The sequence below is a fragment of the Apium graveolens genome, chromosome 2, assembly GCF_009905375.1.
Source record: "Apium graveolens cultivar Ventura chromosome 2, ASM990537v1, whole genome shotgun sequence".
In the NCBI taxonomy this organism is placed as follows: domain Eukaryota; kingdom Viridiplantae; phylum Streptophyta; class Magnoliopsida; order Apiales; family Apiaceae; genus Apium; species Apium graveolens.
Window position 1 is genome coordinate 265,109,557 of NC_133648.1, and position 24,020 is coordinate 265,133,576.

The window sequence follows — 24,020 nt, forward strand, 5'->3', positions numbered from 1 at the left end:
TTGAGCTGTGCAAGGCACAATGTTGTGTATGATTGTGACCTAACTTTGAATTTCCCAATAATTTTTTTTATTATCAGTATCATGCCGCCAAGAAAGATTGGAACTAGGGCGAACCCTAGATCTGAGGACCAGGGAAGCCATAACCAGGATGATAGGAACCAGGAACACAGTGAAGAGGAAGACGAGGATTATGTTGAACAGGATGACTCCCTATATGAAGAGGAGGAGGAAACATATGATGTTGAGGGATTTGAGATAGAGGTTGAGGAAGGAGAAACTGAGGTTGAGCAACCAATACCAAATCCAGGCATGGATCTCATGGGCCAGTTCATGCAACTACTAAGGCAGAACTTGGAACGTCAACCCAACCTACCCCCTCAAGGAAATAACAATGTTGTGGCAAACTCTTTCAGGGCTTTTAAGTCCCTTAAGCCCCCTGAGTTCCACGGATCAGCCGACCCAGTTGAGGCAAGGGCATGGTTAAAGGAAATGAAGAAATCCTTTGAGATTCTGAGTATCGATGAGGCACAGAAGACTGTATTTGCTACCTACCTTCTGAAAGGAGAGGCTAACTACTGGTGGGAGGCCAAGAAAAATATGGAGACAGATGCTATTATATCCTGGGAGAGATTCAGTCAGTTATTTCTGGGAAAATATTTCTCGAGGTTTATGGAAAACCAGATGGAGCTCAAGTTCTTGGAGCTAAAGCAGAATAACTTATCTGTAGCAGAGTATGAAGCGAAATTTACTGAGTTATCAAGATTTGTGCCGGAATTTATGAGCACCGAGGAAAAGAAAGCTAGGAGGTTTCAGCAGGGACTGAAACCGTGGATCCAGAATAGGGTGGCAATCTTTGAGCTTACTGATTATGCCACTCTGGTGCAAAAAGCAACAATTGTAGAAGCCGGAAGTGAACAGATGCAGAAGGAAAGAGAGAAGAAGGGAATAAAGAGGAAAAGCATGAGCATGGGTGGAGGTTCCGCAGGAAGGAGCTTCCCAACTAGATTTAATCGAGGAGCAGTGTCCCTACCGGGAAAGAACACTGGGTTTAAGCGGCCAATGAGTGTGAATGTGAGCCAGAGCGGCCAGAAATCAAGAATGTCCTATTCCAACCAGTCTCGACCCCCATTGCTAGCCTGTAACACTTGTGGAAGGATGCATTCTGGGGAATGTAAGGGAAAGCCAGTAACCTGCTTTAAGTACGGGCAAGTAGGCCACTATTCCCACAAATGCCCTTCGTCAGCCCCTGCCGTCATTCCAACCACCACTTGTCATCAGTGTGGACGCCCGGGTCATTGGAAGAAGGAATGCCCAATGAACAAACCAGCAGCTTCAGGAGCCAGCAGGGCTGCCTCCAATAAGCCACCTATTGCGAGGACTTTCAACATGACAGACCAGGATGCTATGAAAGACTCAGATGTGATAGCAGGTACCCTTTCTCTAAATTCAGTCAGTGCAAATGTTTTATTTAATTCGGGAGCAACTAAATCTTTTATATCAAAGGACCTTGCGCGTAAATTAAGACTTAAGGCTGAACCCTCTATAGAACCCTTACAAGTAGAAATAGCCATTATGAAATTATTCCTGTTAACCAGATTCACCCCGCCTGTGAGTTAGGCATAGGGGAACATACTTTTAGTGTTGATCTGATTCCTTTTAAATTAGGGGGGTTTGATGTAATTTTGGGAATGGACTGGCTATCTAGCAATGATGCTCAGATAGACTGTAAGGGGAAGAAAGTTAAGTTGAATATCCCAGGAAAGAAAGAAGTCCTATTTAGAGGAAAGAGTCGGACGCAAAATTTTTTGACTATGGCCCAGGCCAAAAGGATGCTACGAAAAGGAAATGAGGCTTACCTAGCCTATGTGGTGGACACGCAGAAGGAGGTGCCCAACTTACAAGATATTTCGGTAGTCAACGAATTTGAAGATGTATTCCCACAAGACCTTCCGGGATTACCACCCGATAGAGTGATTGAATTTGCTATTGAGTTGGCCCCCGGGACGGCGCCAGTTTCAAAAGCACCTTACCGGTTAGCCCCATTAGAAATGAAGGAATTAGCTACCCAATTGCAGGAACTTTTGGATAAGGGTATGATAAGACCCAGTGTGTCTCCGTGGGGAGCACCAGTGTTATTTGTTAAGAAGAATGATGGGAGCATGAGGCTGTGCATCGACTATCGAGAGTTGAACAAGCTAACCATAAAGAACAGGTACCCGTTACCTAGAATAGACGATCTATTCGACCAGCTAAAGGATGCTGTTTATTTTTCCAAGATTGACCTGAGAACTGGATATCACCAACTAAAGATTAAACCCGAAGATATTCCCAAGACAGCGTTCCGTACCAGGTATGGGCACTATGAGTTCTTGGTAATGTCCTTTGGATTAACCAACGCCCCAGCGGCTTTCATGGACTTAATGAACAGAGTATTCAAGAAGTACTTGGACAAGTGTGTGATAGTTTTTATCGATGATATTTTAATCTACTCAAGGACTGAGGCAGAGCATGCAGAGCATTTGAGGATAGCTCTAGGAATACTCAGAGAGGAACAGTTATATGCCAAATTCTCGAAGTGTGAATTCTGGCAGAATGAAGTACAGTTTTTAGGACATGTGATCAATAAAGAAGGAGTATTGGTAGACCCCTCCAAGATAGAGGCGGTCTCCAATTGGGAAAGGCCAACCACACCCACAGAGGTAAGGAGTTTCATAGGATTGGCCGGCTACTATCGTAGATTTGTACAGGACTTTGCGAAGATCGCAGCCCCTTTGACACGACTTACTCGTAAGATATAGAAGTTTGAATGGATGGAGAAATGCGAGAACAGTTTTCAGGAATTAAAGAAAAGGTTGGTAACGGCCCCGGTGTTGGTATTTCCAGACGGAAAAGGAGATTTTGTGATATATAGTGACGCGTCGCACAAAGGATTAGGGTGTGTGCTTATGCAGCACGGTAAAGTGATTGCGTATGCGTCGAGACAACTGAAGGAATACGAGATTAGATATCCTACTCATGACCTTGAGCTCGCAGCAATAGTTTTTGCCCTAAAAATTTGGAGGCACTACTTGTATGAAGAGAAGTGTGAGATTTTCACAGACCATAAGAGCCTCAAGTACATATTTACGCAGAAAGAGCTCAACATGCGCCAGAGAAGATGGTTAGAGCTAATCAAGGACTATGATTGTGAGATTCTCTATCATCCGGGGAAAGCCAATATGGTGGCTGATGCCCTTAGTAGGAAGGAAAGACTCAGAATGATAATGACTTCGGAAGAATTAATAAAGGATTTCGAGAGAAGGGAAATAGAAGTAAAGGTAACCGGAACCGGAACTGAAAAGCTGTTTGAGATCTCGATGCAGCCAGAGTTATTGGAAAAGATCAGATTGTGCCAAGAGAAAATAATGAATGAAGGCAGAGAGTCAATGACTGGAGAAGAGATCCATACTGAGAAAGATGATAACGGGATAATGAGGTACTCCTACCGGATTTGGGTTCCGAACGTTCAAGAGCTTAAAGATGAGATTTTGGATGAAAGCCATAGTTCAAGGTATTCCATTCACCCGGGAAGCACCAAGATGTATAGGGATTTGAAGGAATATTACTGGTGGCCCAACATGAAGAGGGACGTAGCAGAATGGGTAAGCAAATGTTTAACTTGCCAAAGAGTAAAGGCAGAGCACCAGAGACCCAGTGGACTTTTACGACCCCTGGAGATTCCCGAATGGAAATGGGAACAGATAGCCATGGATTTTGTTGTCGGTTTACCAAGGACGAAAGCCAACCATGATGCCATATGGGTGATTATAGACCGACTGACAAAGTCAGCTCATTTCATTCCTATCAATGAGAGATACACAGTCAATAGACTGGTGGACATTTACCTTAAGGAAATAGTGACGCGACATGGAGTCCCAGCGTCTATTGTCTCAGACCGAGACCCCAGGTTCAACTCCAGATTTTGGAGGAGCTTTCAAGAATATGCGGGGACCAACTTAAATATGAGTACCGCGTACCATCCCCAGACAGATGGGCAGAGTGAAAGGACCATCCAGACACTAGAGGATATGTTGAGAGTCTGTGTAATAGACTTTAAAGGAAGTTGGGATGATCACTTGCCGTTGATCGAATTTTCTTATAACAATAGCTTTTATGCTAGCATCGGAATGCCGCCTTATGAGGCCCTGTACGGAAGAAGGTGTCGATCTCCCTTATACTGGGATGAAGTAGGAGAGCGGAAGATGCTCGGACCAAAGGACCAAAGACATAGTGGATCTCATCAGAGGACGGCTGGTAGCAGCCCAAGACAGACAGAAGAAATATGCAGACCTAGCCCGAAAGGATAAGGAGTATGGAGTAGGGGACTTAGTACTACTAAAAGTATCCCCTTGGAAGAGGTTAATGAGATTTGGAAAGAAAGGAAAACTAAGCCCAAGATACATTATACCTTTTGAGATACTAAGATGGATTGGGAAGTTGGCTTACGAGCTAGCCTTACCCCCGAACCTACAACAAGTTCATAATGTGTTCCATGTGTCAATGCTAAGGAAGTATCATCGGGATGCCAGACACATAGTGGAGTACGAGCATGTGGATATGCAACCAGATCTGACTTACGTGGAGAAACCAGTAAAGATTATGGATAAGAAGGAGCAGGTGCTTCGGAACAAAGTGATCAAGCTAGTCAGAGTACTATGGCAGAATCATAATGTGGAAGAATCAACTTGGGAACTAGAGAGCGCAATGCTAGAAAAGTACCCCCATTTATTTTCTATTTGATTCCGGGACGGAATCCTTTTAAGGAGGGGAGACTGTAATAACCCCAAAATTTTGAACTTTTTGTAACCCTTATGAATAGTGTTTTTGCTAATATTGCTGAATAAGGAAACTTTTCATGCCACACTATGTAGGGGTTCTTTTATGGATATTCTGAGATTTTATTGGTACTCTATATGATATATAAGTGTATGTAAAGATCGTCAGAATCCAAATTTGAACCTTTTGATTTTTCCCGAAAATCCAACAGATATCGAAAGAATTGAGTATAAGGTAACAGGATAAAAAAGGATTTAAATTCAAGGATTTTAAGAGAGGATCATAAAAGGAATATAATGTATTGAGAAATGTTAAGGGAACCTAAGTAATAAGATCCCGGGTATGATCCCTCAAACGATAAACGAAAATGAAAGTTAAGCGAACCGTATAACAGATCAGCGGTCATTAGCCAAATAATTAAAAGCTAATAAAAGAGGTGGGGATGATGTCATCAAACCAATAAGAAGAGGACAAAGGTGGGAGGGTGACACCACATGGTGATATAAGCATGACCAAGCAAAGTGCGTTGTTGGTTGAATTAGAACCACACAAAAGTTACCATGGTAAAAGGTAATAAAACAAAACAAAACAAAACAAAACAAATCAAAATGTCAACCAACCAAGCCAAAACATTTCATTTTCACCAAAAACACAAAATTATTTCATCTTCTTCATCAAAGCTCTCGGCTTTTCTTCTTTTCCAAAGAAAGAAAAATCAAAATCCTAGTTCCAAGCTTTGTTAATTAGCAAGGTAATTATCCAAGACTCCTTATGCATAGACATAGCTATCCTACAAGTTTGAGCTCCTAAATCATTCACAATCTCTTCCTAAAAATCATGGAAGAAGATGGTGAATAGTGTTTTTCAAGAACTAAAATTTTTGTTCTTGAGTTTTTGTTTAGATTAAGCTTGGATAAGGACTTTTAAGGGTGATTCCAAGCTAATTACTTGATTCTCCACTCTCCAAGGAAGGTATAACCCCTCCAAACCCTAACTTTATTTGAGTAATTAGGTTTAGTTTTATTGTTATAATTCATGAGAGGCTTGTTTGTTGTGAATGTAGAGATTAGTTGGTTTTGTGAAATTTTTGGAGTAGTAATTCTTGGATTGTTGATTAATGAACTTAAGTGTAGTTTAAATTCATGTTTAAGAATAGTATAAATTGATAATGTTGAGTTGTTGGGGCTGTTATGGTGAATTATGGATGGATTTTTGATTGGGTTGTGATTGTGGGTTGATTGTGAGTTGATTTGGAGTGGTTTAAATTTGGGTAATCGCGTAAACATAGTCTCCGTAATGTCCGATTTACTTTAGACTGTTTTTGTTCTTAACATTAGGACCCGTGAACTCACTGCTAGGTTTTGACCATTGCCATGATTATATAGTTCATGTTACGAGCTTCGTTTTGATATGTAGTTCGTTTGATTCCGATATACGGTTTAGGAGAAACGACCGTTTTAAGTAACGGCGTTTCGCGAACGAATCATTACCCCTCGCCTTACTTTGAAACATAGGTTAAAGACCTAAAAGGACTAATTGGAGTATGAAACATTTATGTAAAGTGTATTAGGAAGTTAGTAAGACAATCGCAAAAGAATCGCCTTAAAACTCTTAATGGTTAATTTATTAAAAATAGTGGAGCCGAGGGTACTCGAGCGACTTAAGAGAATCAGTAAGCGCAAAGCGAGCGTTAGAGTCTAAATTGGTTAAAGTATAGATTTATAACCCCCAGTCGCTCAGGCAAGTTTTCTATCCGTTATACTGTTATTGTGATGTATACATTTGTACATGCATTATCTTGTGATAGATGCCTAATGGTTATTTAGCAAATTCTTGCGATATTGTAGCATGTGATATGGTATATATGCATGCCTGTTTCGAAATCTTGATACATATATCTGTTGATTCAGTTGATAATACCTATGCTAGTGATAAGCGGTAATTTGCATATACCCTTAGTATAGGGGACCCAAAGGTGAACATTTTTCTAAAACCGGGAGTCGATGCTTCCGAGTATAATATATATATATATTTATATATATATGAATAGTTTTTAAAACTATAAATCAAATAAGGTTTATTCGATAACTTTATTTTATTAATGAATATTATTTTGAATAGTCATTCGAGGGCTTATGACCCCGTTTATTTTATTAATGAATATTATTTTGAATATTCATTCGAGGGCTTATGACCCTGTTTATTTTATTATTGAATATTATTTTGAATATTCATTCGAGGGCTTATGACCCCGTTTATTTTATTATTGAATATTATTTTGAATATTCATTCGAGGGCTTATGACCCCGTTTATTTTAATTATTGAATATTATTTTAAATATTCATTCGAGGACTTATGACTCCGATTATTTACTAATTATTATTCTTAATTTTATTAAAGAATAATGTGTCGATAATCAAACTTACTTTTGATTATTCAAATAAAGATAGTACTTTCGTATAAGTATATCTTTGGTCATTTAATATTCATTGCAAGTATAAGTTTTAAAACTTCTACTTCAATTATTTTTATAAAGATTATTCTTTATGAGGATATTATTTAAATAATAATATTTAGATATTTCCTAATATATCGGGACTGATTTATTTGAGTAAATCAGCATCACTCCAAACATTCCTAAAAATGTTTTGCGAGTCTTCAAAATGATTTTAAAAGTTAGGGCGGATCCCAAAACTCATTTTTATATATTTAAGATCTTCCTTTCAAAGGGGATTTAAATATTCGCTCAAAACCTGAGGGATCCGGCTCTGTGGTGTGTTTTATATTCGCAACCAGGTTGCTATTTTGATAAAAGAGTTTTGATTACTTACCCAATACTCGGGAAGTAAAATTCTTGGAACAAGTTAATCCATTAACAGGCATCGCCTGGGAAATATCGGTGAGTTTCCCTTTCCAACTAGATACGAATTCTTGGTGGAGTCGTATCAACAAGTTTCTACTTGGGGAAAGTGGGGACGAGCTTTACGTTTCAGAGTCATGGATTTCATCTGAACTAGGAGTGGCGTAAGTGGTCGAGTGGTGCCGGCCCAGCCTTATTATATTGGCCCAAATGGCCTGGAAGTTCTGCTAAGACGGTACATTCCTTAGAAGTCCAGTGTTCGGTTGACAAGTAAATCCGACAGGTTCTCCTCTACATGTAGAAAAAGGTGGGGTTGTACTACTGCGACTGATCATCGTAAGTGGTCTTCCTGGCGCGACAAACTCCCGTAATGAGTTCATCATCCAGTTGGATAATTCTGCAACACTACCCGTAGCATTTTGATCGAAAGGCTACGAATGGGTGGTTGCCGAAGCATTGACAGGGTCAAATAGTTTTAATGGTGTTCCCATTGAATGAAGTATCTCGTAACTTCATTTCCTTTAAAAATATTTCAAAGATTGAATCTATTCAAGTTTTAACTTGTGGTCTCATCAATGGGATGACCTTTTGAAACTCATTATACTTTGAACAGTAGTAGTTTAAGTAGATTTCTAAAAATGGTATAAGTATAGTGAAGTAATTGGTAAATTCATCTTCCTTTAAGCTTATATCCAGTAAGTAATTACCTTACACTTGATAAAGGATTCTAGTAAGTTATCCATTTAGATACTTGCATTATTGTCTACACTATATATTATCTTGCGAGCTGTAATGCTCACTCTTGCTTCATTTCTTCATCACACAACAACAGTTAGGATAGATGGCCAGACTCAAGCAGACCCAGCGCAAGCACGTGGGAAGCGTCCCGCGTCTTCCCGTTGATGTTGTAGATGCTATAGCTGCAGAGGTAGATCTATTGGTAGATCAGGCATTCTACTTTTGGGAACCAAATATTGTATAATTATAACTTGTGGTAGATAATGGCAATTAACTGTAAATTTATCAAGTAATCATTTAGGGTTGTAATAACTTTTAAATTGTGGATTCAAGGACTTGTACTTATTTCAATTTCATCTCTGAGACTATAACGGGTTGTGGTGTGTGTTAGTCTGGGGTCATAGCATAAGGTTATGTATTATAATTAAGTGAAGTGATATTGTGGAAAGAAAGACCGTGACGACCCGGATTCCCGACCCCGGATCTGGGGGTGTTACACTTTAAGTCAGCTACTAACAAATTACCTTTTCTCACTCCCTATAAAGCAAGCTTCTCATCTTTCCTGTGTATGATCAAATACCTTTCTGGTCTGAATCAACATTACATCCTTTATCATAAAACTGACTAACGCTCAGAAGATTATGTTTTATACTTCCATAAAAGAGATGTTTTCAATGATGACATTCCCAATTTCCAAATTGCCATATCCTGTAGTAAATCATTTGTTGTCATCTTCAAAGGTAACTATAGGGCCACATTTCTCAACCACACTTGTGAGCATGGATTTTTCCCCTGTCATGTGCCTAGAACACCTACTGTCCAGAATCCACATGATTTTTTTCTTTCGTACCTTACCCTACAAACACATATTAATTAAGAAGACTTTGGTACCCAAGTTTTCTTGGGTCCTGAAGGTTTAGGGGTAGAAACATGATCAACAAATGAAACCTTAACATGCTTAGCTTTCACTTTGACTGACTCCTTCTCAGTGCTAGTCTCAACAGTATTGTCAGACTTAGAGAGAGGAGGTACTACAGTCTCTTCTTATGTGTGCCTATTACTCATTCTTGTCTTAGTGTCAGTGAAAGTGCTAACAGTTGCATGAAAAGATTTAAAATGTTAGGTCACACACACTGTAGAAGGGGGTTGAATACAGTGTATATCACAATCAAATCGAATTCAAATAACACAAGTAACAGATTTCAGACTTTATTCAATGCAATAAACTCTGTTACAATATGGAACTGTCCTCTCTCAGTGATGAATAAATATCACGAGAGCTGATAGGGTTACAATGAATAATATTCTCGATAATGATAACACTTATAGTATAAACCCTATGTCTGTGTTTATATACTACACAGTTACAAGATAATCGCTAATTGATATGGAATATAATTCTGCTTCCTAAAATATATCAATCAGTTATCTTTTCTTCCAAGTATTCCATTCTTCATAGAATTCCTTCTTCATGCATATCTCTTTTTACGTTTGTCTCAATCTTCTTTCCTTTCAATCAGCCTCCTTCCTTATTTGAAAGTTTCCTTTAAGTCCTGATATTATCTTCTGATAAATATCTCCTGAACATTAAGTACTGATCACTTAAGTTCTGACTTCAGTATAAGTGCTGATTTCAGTTAAGTACTGATTTATCCTGTTTAAGTAAGATCTGAAAACTAAACATAAATCATATTAGTCATGACATTATCAAATATATCCAACAATCTCCCCCAACTTGTAAATTAGCATAATATACAAGTTTAACAGATATTTGATGATGTCAAAAATATTAAGTACAAATGCATGAGAAATTGACTAGATAACTACCACTTACAGTCCTTAAAGCTTTACCAACTTTAACTTCTGATAACAACTTCAGTCTGTATATATATCAGAATTTGAGCAGTTGTAGATCTTAACTTGGCTTCACTTTCTGATCTCTCTGATATAAGGAGTTGTTCTGAGATAGTTCTTTAACAAACATCTCTCAGCATATCTGAGTTCATCAATCATCCTCCTTTTAGCATCTTTGAGTTCTGCAGAATCTTCACCAGTTTGGAAGATAGCATCCCTAAGATCATTTATTCTAGCTTTCCTTATATCCTGATCCAGTCTGATCAAATATGCCTTGTCAGACTCAAGATTGAATTCTACAGCCTTATAACCCAGAAAGGTAGTTATAATCTTAGCAGAGTTAGGCTTCATCTCAACAATATCACCCTTGTGATCTCTGTACTTTGGAAGATATGTGTTGTCAGACTTTACAGAATAAAGCCTTTTCTGTCTCTGAATTTGAGTCTTCAAATAGTTTGCAGCACTTTCTGTTATTCTGTCATTCACTTGAAGTAAGAATAAAACATGTTCCAGTTCCTCAAAATACTTCAGTGGAATAACATTTTCCCTTATATGGTAAACCCTACCATCTGTCATGAAATATAACAAGATGTGTTATTTCAAGTAGGTATCATAGACCATCTGTACAGATTCTAGCTGATTCAATCTTTCAAGAGTTGCTCCAACACTTGGTTCACTTAAGGAAGTTGGATCATTGGCTGTGTTCTATACTCTTCTTTCATCAGCACTACCCAATTCAGATTTATCTCTAGCTTCCTTTCCAGTAACCACTCTTGCTTCAAAACCACTTGCTACAGTATTCAAAGGTTGGGTCTGTTTGGCTTTAGTGAAACCCAGTAGGAGTAACCTTGAGGATTTAACATGAGCAATGTCAGAGGTTTCCTTTGACTTATCTTCTGATATCAAGTCAACTTGAGCTATATCATAGGTTGCTTGCTTCAAGGTTATATCAGAACTAACTATATCTTGTCTCTGAACAACTTGAGCCATGTCAGAGGTTGTCTTAGAAATCTTTCTTGAAGTCAGAGAAATATCAGCATCTTCAACATAAATTTCTTCATCAACCTTTACAGGTTCACCAACTTTTTCTTTGCCCTTGGACCTTGGATCTATCTGCAATTGTGATATGGCCTTGATTGCCACAGGATTTGTCCTTTCTTTTATCACAATGCCTTTAGCCGTAGGAAGTTTCTTTTTACCAACAGAAGCTTCAGATTTGGAGTTGACTTTTTCTGACTTAAGTCTAGCTTCTTCTTCCATTAGACTCTCAAAGTCCATTCCTGGATTTTCTTTCAGAAATAACTGTCTTGAAATTTCTTCATCAAGATCCAAAAGTTCATTAGAACTTATCCTTTTACCAGTATCAGAAGTTATTCTTCGCCTAGTATCAAAACTTGTTCTATGACTTGTAGTTCCAGCTCTTCTTGATGAGAGACCTCTACCTTGACCATGACCTCCACTCATTCCAGAGTTTCCCTGATCATCTTTTTCATCATCCTTCCCCTTCAGTGTCTTAACAGTTTTGCATTTGGACTTAATTAGTTTCTCCCCTTTTTTGGCATCAGCAGGTAAAAGAAGAGAGACAAGCAATTCCACTGAGGATTGGATTTCATCGAGTTGAGATTTCTGAGAAGCTTGATTTTTCAAAATTTCATCAATCTGAGATTGTTGCTTCTCTTGGGTTTCTCAATGTAAGCAACTCTGTCAAAGGTAGGTTTGAAAAAGCTTTTCTTTTCAAGTTTCATAGTTGTTTCTTGCTTGAGTAAAGCTTCTTGAATTTTATGCACCTCGGCATGAGTTGTTGAATGTTGACCTTGAAGGTGTCTAGTACTCAATGCAGTAACTCGGAGCTGTGTTTTAAAATCATCATTAATTAGCATCTCATCAGCTTTTGCCAAGTGCCCAGCAAGAATTTTTTCCGATGGAACAAAGGTGACTGTGTTCCACTCCTTAGTCCACACCTGTCCTCTAGGAGTTTTACTCCAAGTTACTGGTGCATCTCCTCTAACAAACTTTTTGACTAGTTCAGATTTTGAAGGAGCTTGTAGAGGTGCATGTCCAAAAGGACCAGCTTCATCAGCATCTGCATTTGTAGCAGCATCACCAGTATCATCAGCATTTGTAGCATCAGAACTTACAGAGTCAACTTCCTCTGATAAAAGAACAGTATGAGAGGCTATGGAGGCTTCAACATCATCCTCTAAATGCTGATCTGCTTCCAAGTTCTGATCAACAGCCATATTCTGATGCTCACCTTTAGTCTGATCTTCAATGTCTAGATGCAGAGAAGGTGTTATAGACAATTCTGGAGTTTCATTAACATCAGGAATTGGTGTTGTTGATGGATTGATTTGAGCTGGTGGAGCTTCTAAGTAGAGAACCTCAGGCACAATTAGGTTATGAATATTAATCTCAACACTTGTGCCTGGGTCTGCAGTAGATACTGTTTCATTGACAGGAGACATATGTGGTGTTGATACTTTATCTTGAGTAGTTTCCTAAGTTGGTGACAATGGAGGTGTAGATGCAGTGGCTTCAGCAAATTCTGGCTCTTTTGAGATCAAAGATTCCTGATCTCCTTCCTTAGTTGCTGCTTCCTCATCCTCTGAAACTGACTCAGCCATGTACCTTTGTGCTCTCTGTTTCTTGTATCTCTTTGAAGGTGGAGATTCCTTGGGAGTTTCAGTATAATACATCCTTCTAAGCCTTTTGAGAAGCTTAGAGCCCCCAATTCCAGTATCCTTCTGAGAAGAGACCTTCTCAGCTTCTTTGACAACAGGTTCTGACACAGGATCCTGTTCCTCACTGTCTGACTCATCTCTCAGAACAATCCTCTTTCTCTTCTGTGGTGTCTGAGGTACTGTCTTTATCCTCTTGGGCTTTGAAGATGAAGGCCTCACAGTATGTGCCGATGAGGAAGGTTGAGATATCTGTGAAGGTTTGATATATGTTCTGATAGAGGGTTGAGTAGGTTGAGGTGTATATGTGGTATGTTCTAATGGTTGTTGTGGTGTCTGGGATGTGTTGGTGGGTTGAACATCACGGTAAACAGATCTGTAGGTTTGAGGATCAGCATTTACCAAGATCTGTTTTACAGACTGAGGTATTTGTAAGGGTCTAACCACCTTTTTCTTAAGGTCAGCATTTACCAAGTCATTAATAGCCCGTTTTGCAAGTTTAAAGGGTGGAAACAAGTCAGTAGTAGGTTGGGGTTCATCAGCACAACAAAAGTTATATATAAGCTGACAGAATCTAGCAAAGTATACTACATTCCTATCTTCTGTCATCCTATCCCCTATAAAGCCTAGCACAGCACTTGCAAAATCAAAATGAGTTTGGTGAATAATAGCATACCCGATGTGTTGACTCATAATTGGAATGGCATCAAAGTTGAAACACTTATTGGCGAAGGCCTTAGTGATACAGTCGAAGAAAAAGCTCCATTCCTTCCTGATATGTGCCCTTTTCAACTGTCCAAGCTTGGCCAAACTCTTCTCATACCCCAAATTGGCCATGAGCTGTTGTAGAACGGGTTCCTCCGCTGTTGAGAAAATGCAGCCTTCTGGTAAGTGTAGAGCTTTACGAACTGCTCCAGGAGTTACCACATGCTCAACATCATTTACTTCAAAAACAATGCTTCGAGTACCAGTAGCACCACCATTATCAAAATGCCCAGTCCGCCAGAACGTCAGAACTTGTTGGCTTGAAATGACTTGAGGTTGAGTCAACGCATACCCAATCTCACTGTGTGCCAGAAGATCTTGCACAAAGTGCAAATCAGAAGGAGCTTCAGCATGGTTCAAGATTGCAGCATAGTTGTTGGGTACAAACTTGGCTCCATCTATAATCAAATCCTTAGGTGCCATGAGAAAAATTGAGAAGTTAGGTAGCCTGAAAGGTGTTTGATAAAATATCTGTATGAAAAAGAACGTCAGAAGATGAGAGAGAATAAAAGTAAAGAAAGAGAGATAAAGTGTGAAAGTAAATAAAAGATTTTACAATCTTCTCTCTCTCTTTTACTTATACACGGTAGAAAAAGTAACCGTTGGACACCTGTCAGACATGCAGAAATAAAGGATAATTAATGGGCACGGGAATACAGTAATCATTACTTATCACATACAGTTTTTAAGGAAAAACTGTTCCACTTACCAAGTAATCCCATTAATGAAGGTAGTTCAGTTTTAGTTTAAAATTTAAAACTGTTCCCACTTAGTAAATTATTTCCACTGTGAGACCAATATTCTGTAAAAATATGACGAATGATAAAATGACCATAAAGAAACCAAGTAACAAATATTGACACGTCAGAATCGGAACTTGATTTGTATTAGAGTTAAAACGGTCATCAGAATATGGGTAAATCAGGATTTAAAAATGCATCTGAATATCGAACGACTCAGAGATAAAATCTTGCATAAATATAAAATTTCATTAATATATTGAGCAAATACATTCCATGAAATTTAAAATACATCAGAAAAGTACAAGATTATCCTAAGCTACAAATCCTAACATCAACAGCTTTTGTCCTAAGCTTAGAAGCCAGAAAAAGCTGACAGTGAAGAGTAATAGGGAGCAGAAACTATTTCTTCTTCCTGCTCTCAACAATAAGAACAGCGAGAGGAATGATTCGCTCCTGCTGTCGGAGATGACGGAGATGTAGTTCTCTTCGAACTGTCAACATATCACGTTTAATAATCTCTGGAAATTGAATCCAGAGATTGTGAGGGATGTTGTTGATATGGTATGGAGTTGGAATTCCATTAAGAAAAACATGTACTGTCTCAGTACCATAATTATAAAACCAGCCAAACGCAGCCATTTGTGGTGATAAGAATAAGACGAGAGTGAGTTTGTGAGAAAATGAGAGATGTGTTGGCTGAAATGAAGTGTTGGTTTATATAGCCAATGGAATGTCAGGAGACGCAAGGAAAAGTTAATGATTGTAGGTAGAAATAATTCTACCTCGTCTCCCTAGACTGATGAGAAGAAAAACAGCCATTGGAAGTGTAAAACAGGATTTAATGCGCATATGAAACAAGTAACAATTACTGTGCATGGACGTGTGCCACTAACCCTAATTGAATTGACTGTTAATATCTCACCTAAAAATATTCTGATTTTAAATAAGACTATCTCAGATAGTAACCACAAATAAGTCAAGTAAAGAATCAGAGTGAAATTTCAGAACTTAGACTCATATCAGAACTTAACAGTCATCAGAACATAATTTCTTAACTCGAAAAGTAAATGCCAATTTCTGCAATTCTTCACACAAATTCTGATTTCATTTTTTTAGAACTTAATCATCAGAACTTCCATCATAACTTGTCCCCAGAATTGATGCAATCTGACACATAAACTGTTCATCTAAAACATCATTTATCACTACAGTAATTTTTATCATTCATATGGAGTATATGTGTGTGCAGTAAGCTAAATATCAGATAAAGATTAAAGTCTGATTCACTTCAATATATCTTAAAAATAAGGCATAACTAAGAACTTTGCTCAAAATCTGTCATAATTCTGAAGTTTACTTTAGAATGAGTTCATGCATGTGTCTACCTCAACTGTTTTGTGCTTATTTTATGCATCTTTTGAAATTCCATTTTACAGTGGCTTCTCAGTGTAAGTGAGTCACGACTGCTTATAAGAATTTATACTATTATCAAAGTATTTCTCCAGTAATTATAGAGTGTGAAAAGTCACCAAGAAAAATATTTATTTTTTTTGGTTTTATGATGCATATTACTTAATACCAGCAATGCACTTGGGTCTTCCCTTTCACAATTTTTACTCTAGATCTCAAATGAGTACCTGATTCTTATTCTTTTTCTTCTCCTTTTCTTTTGATAAGTGAGGCTTATCAGCACTTAGTACATTCATCAGATTTACTAACATCAGAACTTAACAGATGAGGAGCATTATTCTAGTTTTTGACGTAGTAATGAGATAGACAAAGTAAACTTAACTAAGCTCAATATCAGAATTTGCTTGTGTCAATAGATTTCCACATAAATAATTACTTCTAACATGGGATTTGTTAGTATATTAAAGACTACTAGGTTATCATCTAGTATATTTATCCTCATTGGATTGAGTAATCACAGAAACATGCATATCACTATTAGAGTTTAGAAATTCACATCAGACCACAATCAGTACTTAAGCAATTTTCAATTAAGCACAGAATACACAAAGATAGTAATATCTGTAAATATTGATCATAAAATCTGATGAAACAGAACATAAACTAAGCAGACTTAGAGAAAGAACCTGAAACCATTCCAAGTTCATTTACCAATCTTGTAAAAGTAGCTTCACACAGTGGTTTTGTGAAGATATCTGCTAGTTGTTGATCTGTAGGAACAAAGTGCAATTCCACTGTACATTCATCTACATGTTTCCTTATGAAGTGGTACCTAATGCTGATGTGTTTTGTCATTGAGTGTTGAACTGGATTACATGTCATAGCAATATCACTTTGATTATCACAGTAAATAGGGATTTTAAAATATGTCAATCCATAATCCAGTAACTGATTCTTCATCCAAAGAATCTGTACACAACAGCTTCCTGCAGCAATGTACTCTGCTTCTGCAGTTGATGTGGAAATTGACTTTTGTTTCTTGCTAAACCAAAAAACCAATCTGCCTCCAAGAAATTGGCAGCTTCCACTTGTGCTTTTCCTGTCAATTTTGCAACCTGCAAAATCTGCATCTGAGTAACCTATTAGTGTAAAATCTGATTCTCTGGGATACCACAATCCCAAATCAGCTGTTCTCTTAAGATACTTGAAGATTCTTTTCACAGCTGTTAAGTGAGGTTCTCTTGGATCTGCTTGAAATCTTGCACAAAGACAGGTAGCATACATGATATCAGGTCTGCTAGCAGTTAGACAGAGTAAAGAGCCAATTATACCTCTGTAATCAGTAATATCTACTGATTTACCAGTATCCTTATCCAGTTTTGTTGCAGTGGCCATGGCAGTGGATGCACTTGAACAATCTTGCATTCCAAATTTCTTCAGCAAATTTCTGGTGTACTTGGTTTGACAAATAAAAGTGCCTTCTTCATTCTGCTTGACTTGAAGGCCCAGAAAATAGCTAAGTTCCCCCATCATACTCATTTGATATCTTGACTGCATCAGTTTGGCAAACTTCTTGCAAAGTCTGTCATTTGTAGAACCAAAGATGATATCATCAACATATATCTGAAGCAAAAGTAAGTCCTTTCCATGGTTGAGGTAGAACAGTGCTTTATCTATAGTTCCTCTATTAAATCCACTTTCCAGAAGAAACTGAGCTAAAGTCTCATACCATGCTCTTAGAGCTTGCTTAAGGCCATAAAGTGCTTTATCAAGCCTGTAGACATGATTTGGATATTTGGGATCTACAAAGCCTGGAGATTGTTCAACATATACTTCCTCTTCCAATTCTCCATTGAGAAAAGCACTTTTCACATCCATTTGAAAGACAGTAAACTTTTTGTGAGCAGCATAAGCCAAAAATATCCTTATGGCTTCCAATCTAGCAACTGGTGCAAATGTTTCATCATAATCAATTCCCTCATGTTGAGAATATCCTTTTGCAACCAACCTTGCTTTATTCCTTGTAATTATGCCATCACTATCAGTTTTGTTTCTGAACACCCACTTTGTACCAACAACAGATCTGTTCTTTGGTCTTGGCACTAGGGTCCAGACTTTTTTTCTTTCAAATTCATTTAACTCTTCCTGCATTGCTTGCACCCAATCAGCATCTTGAAGAGCTTCTTCCACTTTCTTTGGTTCAGTCTGAGAAAGAAAAGAATAATAAAGACATTCACTTGAAGTAGTTATTTTAGTTCCGACACCTGCATCAGGATTTCCAATTATTAAGTCAGGTGTATGTGATTTAGTCCACTTCCTTGCAGATGGAAGGTTTTCCCTAGAACTGGATGCTCCCCCATGATCCATGCCATCTTCATCAACATTTTCTGATGCTCCCCCTGAAACTATGCTCTCTGAGTTGGATCCTTCAGAATTTAAGTTTTCAGAACTATCAGAACTTGGCTTATCAGAACTTGATGAATCAGAACTTGAAGAGCCAGTAGTATGTTCTGATGCTTCTTGAGATGTGGTTGTATCTTCAGTATGCTCTCCCTGCACAGGTGCATCCTCCTTTGACGTAGTCACTACAGTTTCAATAACATCAGAGTTTAATCCATCAGAGTTTGTAATATCAGGACTTAGACTGTCAGGATTTTCAGTATCAGAATTTAATTCTTCATTTTCGAATCTCAGCTGATCATGATCATTGAAATCTTCAAGTCCAGTAATCTTCTTATCATCAAAGGAGACATTGATAGATTCCATGACAACCCTTGTTCTTAAATTGTAGACTCTGAAGGCTTTTGTGGAAAGTGGATATCCAACAAAAATTCCTTCATCAGCTTTTAAGTCAAATTTAGATAGCTGTTCAGGATGAGTCTTAAGAACAAAACACCTGCATCCAAATACATGAAAGTACTTCAGATTTGGCTTCTTTTTTTTCACCATCTCATATGGTGTCTTTCCTTACTTGTTAATGAGTGTTGCATTTTGAGTAAAACAAGTAGTCTGCACAGCTTCAGCCCAAAAATAGGTTGGTAGCTTTGCTTCATCAAGCATAGTTCGTGTAGCTTCAATAAGAGTTCTATTCTTTCTCTCAACAACTCCATTTTGCTGTGGAGTTCCAGGAGCAGAAAATTCCTGCTTGATTCCTTGGTCTTTGCAGAACTCTTCCATTGTCAAATTCTTGAACTCAGTGCCATTATCACTTCTTATTATCTTCACAGAATCTTTGACCAATTTATCCAGTTGCTTGACATGATCAATCAAGATAGATGCAGTTTCACTTTTTGTGTGCAAGAAATACACCCATGTGTATCTGGTGAACTCATCCACTATGACCATAGCATATTTCTTCTTTGCAATAGACATGACATTTACTGGACCAAATAGATCAACATGTAGTAGGTGATAAGGCTCAAGAATTGATGATTCAGTCTTGCTCTTGAATGAAGATTTTCTTTGTTTAGCCTTCTGACAAGAATCACAAAGGCCATCAGGAGCAAATACTGACTTTGACAGTCTTCTCACAAGATCTTTCTTGACTAGTTCATTTATATTGTTGAAATTTAAACGAGAAAGTTTCTTGTGCCAGTTCCAGCTTTCTTCAATTGATGCTCTACTAATCAGATAGATTGCAGAACCATCAGTACTTGATAAAAGCTTGGCTTCATAAATGTTACCATGCCTGTATCTTTTCAGAACAACTTTGCCTGTAGATGTGCTTACAACTTCACAGTGTTCTTCAAAGAAATCCACATGATAACCTCTGTCATAGATTTGACTAACACTCAGCAGATTGTGTTTAAGTCCTGATACCAGAGCTACTTCTTTAATGATGACATTCCCAAGATTGATATTGCCATATCCCAATGTTTTACCAATGTAGCCATCTCCATAAGAAACACTTGAGCCAGCTTTCTCCACAAAGTCTGATAGAAGGGCTTTATTTCCAGACATCCACTGTCTAGAACTAAGATGTTTTTCCTGTTGCCCTGCAATCACAAAGACCACTAATGATTAGTTTTAAGGACCCAGACTTGTTTGGATCCTGTGGCCTTATTAAGTTGCTTAACATTTGCAACGGATTTTGCATCAGAGTTTATGTTAACATTTTTCTTATCAACATTTACACTATCAGACTTTGTATCAGAACTTACACTAGAAGGAACAATGTTAACTTTCTTTAAAGAAGGTTTTATTTGATAATAATCATAGTACAAACTATGATATTCCTTACAAGTATAAATGGAATGCCATAAACTACCACAATGAAAACAAGGATTTTGTGGCTTATATCTAACATACTGACTCTTAACTCCTGACTTTGAAGGTAAGGAGTTTATGTTCTTATTCTTCCTGCAAAAAGAAGCCAGATGGTTAGAACATCCACAGTTATGACATGTTTTTCTAGGAGCATTAGGAGCAGGCTTATAATCATTGCTTTTACTCACACCTTCCTTTCCATTCCTATTTTTTCTAGGTGATTGTACCTTGTTTACATTCTTAACATCTTTCAGCTTATGCTTAAGCTGCTTCTTTGTCATTAAGCCTACGTTTACTTCAGTTGTCCTTTCCTGTTTTAGTTTGTCAGAAGTTAATTCCTCTTTAACTTTTGATTTCTCAGTATCAGACTTTACAGTTACAAACTTAACAGGTTTTAGCTTTGGCTTTTATTTAACAACTTTAGGCTTAATTTCTACAGTTCCTTTATCATTCTTATCATCTCCATAACCTAAGCCCTCTTTCCAGTTTCCACTTTTTAACAGATTCTGAGTTGTTCTACCAGAGTTAGTCCAAGTCCTGATAATCTCTCTTTCCTTTTCTAGCTCAGTTTTTAGAGATTCATTCATTTTAAGTATTTCATCCCAAACATTGAAAGCATCATCTCTATCTTTCTGAGTTTGATGGAACATGACTAACTCTTTTTCTAAATAATCATTCCTCTTTTTACAAGCAAGATTTTCAGAAGTTAATTTTTCACATGTTAAAGTTTGATCTCTATAACTAATGAACATGGTTTTAAGATATCTTCTCAACTCATTAATATCATCAGTATGAAAGACATAAGTAGTTTGAGGTACCTTTAACTCAGCAGCATCAGAACTGCTATCAGCATTTTCCATATTAGCATTTGCCGTCAAGGCATAGTTCTCCTCACTTTCAGAATCTGAAGTGTCTGTCCAGCTTTTCTTCTGTGTGACAAGAGCCTTGCCTTTGTCACTCTTCACTTTCTTGCAATTATGAGATATGTGGCCTTTCTCACCACAGTTGTAGCATTTGACATTTGTGTAATCTCCTCTGTCAGACTTTCCTCCTTTGCCTTCAGACTTTCTAAAATTCCTCTTATAAGAACTTGCACATTTCCTGGAAAGCTTCTTTCCCTTCCTGAACTTCCTGTATGCAATCCTTGTGATTCCTTTCACCATAAGAGCGCACAGCTTCATCATCTCTTCATCAGCATCCATCTCAGGCAAGCTTTCAGTTTCTGAGTCATCATCACTATCAGAACTTGATGACTCAGTATCAGATTTTGTGATGAGCGCTTTTCCCTTGCCTTTCCTTGAGGTAGCTGCCTTGGGGGATTCTTCTTTAGCCTTAAGAGCAACTGTCCTTGACTTTCCTCCTTTCCTCTTGCTTCTTTGTTCCATCTCAAGTTCATGAGTCTTGAGTATCTCATAAATTTCATCAAGAGTTGTTTCATCAAGATTATAGTTGTCTCTTATAATTGTTGCCTTCAAATCCCAACTTTCAGGAAGAGCTAACAGGAATTTAAGGTTTGAATCTTCAAGATCATACTCCTTATCAACCAGTGACAAATCATTCAAGAGTTTGACAAATCTGTCATATAGATCAGTCAATGACTCATTAGACTTTGAGTCAAAGTATTCATACTCTTGAGTGAGTAATGTCTTCCTGTTCTTCTTAATCGAATCAGTTCCCTGGCACCTTGTCTCTAACGCATCCCATATCTCTTTTGCAGTCTTGCAATTAATTACCCTGTTTGACATTACATAATCAATGGCACTATGCAGCAAGTGTCGTACCTTGGCATCCTTAGCAATTGATGCGATATCTTCAGCAGTGTAATCACTCTTCTCCTTTGGTATAGACTTTGCTGCTTCACCTGCAACTGCAACTGCGAGTTTGGTTGGCTTGTGAGGTCCTTTATGGATTCTGTCAAGATATTCTGGATCAGTAGCTTCCAGAAACATAGTCATCCTCACCTTCCATATGGGATATTCAGATGGCTTCAGTATGGGAACTCTAATGGTCTCATATCGACTGTGGATTTGAGTCTTTGGAGGTTCTTCAGTTTTGGTGGGCTTGGTTGGAGTTTCTGCTTCAGACATGATAGTTTTTGGATGTTAAACTGTTTGTGTGTTAACAGATCTGCTCTGATACCACTTGTTAGGTCACACACACTGTAGAAGGGGGTTGAATACAGTGTATAGCACAATCAAATCGAATTCAAATAACACAAGTAATAGGAAATAGACTTTATTCAATGCAATAAACGTTGTTACAATATGGAACTGTCCTCTCTCAGTGATGAACAAATATCACGAGAGCTTCTAGGGTTACAATGAATAATATTCTCGATAATGATAACACTTATAGTGTAAACCCTATGTATGTGTTTATATACTACACAGTTACAAGATAATCGCTAATTGATATGGAATATAATTCTGCTTCCTAAAATATATCAATCAGTTATCTTTTCTTCCAAGTATTCCATTCTTCATAGAATTCCTTCTTCATGCATATCTCGTCTTACGTTTGTCTCAATCTTCTTTCCTTTCAATCAGCCTCCTTCCTTATTTGAAAGTTTCCTTTAAGTCCTGATATTATCTTCTGATAAATATCTCCTGAACCTTAAGTACTGATCACTTAAGTTCTGACTTCAGTATAAGTGCTGATTTCAGTTAAGTACTGATTTGTCCTGTTTAAGTAAGATCTGAAAACTAAACATAAATCATATTAGTCATGACATTATCAAATATATCTAACATAAAATACTCAGACATGGTAACAAATGCACATGGAATACAACCAACTACGCCAAAGGGCTCATGAAAACTAGGCGTGTTAGGCATAGCAGGTAGGGTTGTCAATGGATCGGAAGTCCGGTCCGATCCAATCCGGAGACTAATGGAGCGGTTATGGATCATTAAAAAATAAATCTGATCTGAAAAACATCTGATCCTATAACGATCCGATCCGATAAGTAGCGGATATGGATTTAGGTCGATACGATCCGTTAATGATCCGATCCGACTAATTATTTTATATAATATAATATTATATATATTATAATGAATTATATATAAAATAATTCATACTATAGTATGGCTATCATTATACCATTAATGTTAATTTGATATTAAGAGCTCATTTTCTGCTCACTGGTGTGGTGACCATAGTCTGACATGCACTGTTTTTGTAAACCATAAATGTACTATTAGTGCTCTTCATCTGTTACATATCAGTTAACTAAAATTCAATACTACAAGTGTAGTCTAATATCAAGCATTGATTCAAATATAACTCTGAGTAAATTGGTCACTAAATCTTTTGTGTTATGATGTTAGAGTTTTTTAATAAAAATATTAATGGATCGAAGCTCTGGTCCGTGATCCGTGATCCTAATGGATCCGGATATGGATTGGACTATAAAAAATTCGACAAAAATCCGATACCGATTCGAATCCGGTAAAATTAAATGGATCAGGATATGGATCAAGGCCGATCCGATCCAGATCCGATCCATTGACAGCCCTAATAGCAGGCACACTATAAGATGTAACAGATTCTACTTTAGCTTTAGTACATGCATGTGTAAGGTGTGCAGCAGAATTGCAATTATTACATATCTTTCTAGATGCAGATGAAGAAGATGTAAAATCAGATTTTTGATATAATATATTTATATATATATATTATATGACTTTATTCTCATATTAATTTTGTTTTGCACTGATTTGGATATTTATGTAATAGGTTTTGATGTTTTATTTTAGTTTACAAGGAAATTCTATACTTGGAAGGATTTGGAGCAAAAAGTCCTATTTTGGAGTGAAAATAGAAGAAAATTCGTAATATTGGACTACACGGGCTGCAAATACTATTTGCGCCGTATCTTGAGTTCCAAA